We start from the raw sequence: 2,500 nt of genomic DNA, 5'->3' as shown, positions 1-2,500 counted from the left end.
AATGTTTGTTCTATTTTGTGCTTTGGCAATCAATATTTGCCATGCCAATTCAGCTTCTTGAGCTGTACTGAATGACACACAGGGGGGTGGGGGGAGGTCATATCAGCAACATATGGCACGCGTACCATGGGTGGCATGATCACTGGCACACACACAGATGTTATGCCCAAAAGGTCCACAAAACTAGTTCATGATTAAGAACTGTTTGCTTTCCTCCATTTACCCATGACCTAATGTCATGTAAAACAGCAGAAATATTCTACCAGAGAAAGGAAAAACGGAATGTCTTTCAGATATTGATCCATTGCGTGAAGTGCCATCATGTTACGTGCGTTAAGAAACATTGATCTGAGTCTGGATGAGTGCCTCCTTCTTGAGCGTGTTCCATTCTCCACACTCTGCACTGTGTACTATGATACAGTGCACTTTCCACCCCTCAACTTAACGGCTAAATTTGAGGGTGAAGTGCAGGTCCAATTCACGTTCTGTCTGATACACTTCACGGAAATGACGGTTGTCGCGCGTCATCAGAGTTTACCAACCGCCAATATACAATTCATCACGGAAGACACTGTTCCTTATGTTGACAATTTTTATAAGTTACCCCTTTCTCTTATACACATACACATCATACACATATTGTCTTTGGAATCAAAGCTATGCTGTCATCACAGAGATTCGGCAGTATGACCAATCTGACACTCAACCAGAGAGGAAACTACGTAACAAACATGGCGGCCGTTGAGTGCGAAAAGTGTACATAACTCCACACTTCAAAAAACGGCCGGTTTGAGGGCGTTATCCGGGTAGTTTACAGTACACTTCACCGCCGCGATTAGAAATGGAACCGCCCTGCGTACCCAAACACAGTGCGGGAAGGGCGGAAAGTACGAAGATTGGAACAGCCTCCTGATAGTTCCAAATGTTAAAGCTGTTATAGGCCTACTAAGCTTCTCTCCATGCACAAAGCACAGGGTTACTTATTAGTATTATTAGGCCAACTGCAGTATTTGTGTTGTTTTTAGGTACGAATGCAGTTATGTATACAGGGAGCTGCAAAAAAAAAGCTGCATTATACAACGATGTGGACACACAAACATTGCACTCCTAGGAAAAAACAGTTTTTCCGTAACGTAATACAAGGGCTGGCACAGTCATTGACGAGAGAATTTCAAACTCGATGTCACAAAGGTTGCCGATCCCTGACACACGGCTACACTACACCCTTCTCAACCCGTCCTGCTACTCATGGAGGCGGAGGAGGAAGACAGTAAGAAGTATCAATACAGTATGTACTGTTTATACCCTTGGCATTACATTACATTACATTCCATTACATTTCACTTAGCTGACGCTTTCATTTGTTCAAAGCGACTTACAACTATTATTTTTCAGGGTATTGGTTACAGTCCCTGGAGAAATGTGGGGTTAGGTGCCTTGCTCAAGGGCACTTCAGCCATGGATGGAGGTGTAGGGAGAGGTCGTGGGGGATTCGAACCGGCAACCCCTAGATTGAAAGACCAACTCTCTAACCACTAGGCCATGGCTGCCCTTGGCATACATTATACCCTTGGCATACATTGCAGGATGTGACACCACCTGGCTACACATCGCGGGGGGTGGGAGGTGGGGTGGTGGCAATGGCTGTTATTTTATCGCTTGGCATACCATACAGGGCAGCATGTTACTGCATAACCCAACCTGCTACACACGTGGGGATAATACGGTATCTGTTACATCTGGCATCACCACATATATACAGTACATTCTGCGGACATTAGTGTGTGTGTTTGTGTTTGTGTGTGTGTGTGTGTGTGTGTGTGTGTGTGTGTGTGTGTGTGTGTGTGTGTGTGTGTGTGTGTGTGTGTGTGTGTGTGTGTGTGTGTGTGTCTGTGTGTGTGTGTGTGTGTGTGTGTGTGTGTGTGTGTGTGTGTGTGTGTGTGTGTGTGTGTGTGTGTGTGTGTGTGTGTGTGTAGGGGAGGGGAGGGAGAGTATGAGCAAAGAGGTTGGATATATAATAAGAGGAATCGAAACACGCCCACTCAATGCAAAAGCGTTTGCTCAAAATTTGGTCTCCTAAGGGGGCGTTGTCCCTCCTTCTTCTTCTCTTTTCGTGGTGTTTGCACAAGACGTGTGCTAAAGAACCCGCCTGCTTTATCTCACTCTCATATACGATTCTCTGGTATGAGTAAGAGACCTTTTAATCCATCACTTTCCCTCATCACCTTGGTCCTATGAAAAAGACACTTGTCATCTTCGCCCAGCCTAACCCCCTCCACTCCGCTTGGTCTTCCAAAAATCTCTCTCTCTTGTGCTGTCCATCACCCCACCCTCACTCCAAACACTGTGTTGCTAAGCAATATGTGTAAAGTGCCCCTATGACCAACTGCAAAAATGATATACGGGCTGGGCAGCCTCTCCTCCTGCCCATGTCTAGACTTGTAGTGTACTGTATACCCAACCCTCTCTCTTTCTTCCATATCCACTCTGTCTGTCTATC

At 45.7% G+C, this 2,500-nt stretch overlaps 1 protein-coding gene across 2 annotated transcripts in view; it reads right to left on the bottom strand.

Annotated features, from left to right (window-relative positions):
- igf1ra (insulin-like growth factor 1a receptor) overlaps positions 1 to 2,500 on the bottom strand; it is a 170,120-nt gene that overhangs the window by 20,493 nt on the left and 147,127 nt on the right. The gene's annotated exons all lie outside the window — the stretch shown is intronic.

Source organism: Engraulis encrasicolus, chromosome 4 (genome assembly GCF_034702125.1).
Source record: "Engraulis encrasicolus isolate BLACKSEA-1 chromosome 4, IST_EnEncr_1.0, whole genome shotgun sequence".
NCBI lineage: Eukaryota > Metazoa > Chordata > Actinopteri > Clupeiformes > Engraulidae > Engraulis > Engraulis encrasicolus.
The sequence above is the reverse complement of the archived record's forward strand: the minus strand, read 5'-3'. Positions and strand labels throughout refer to the sequence as shown.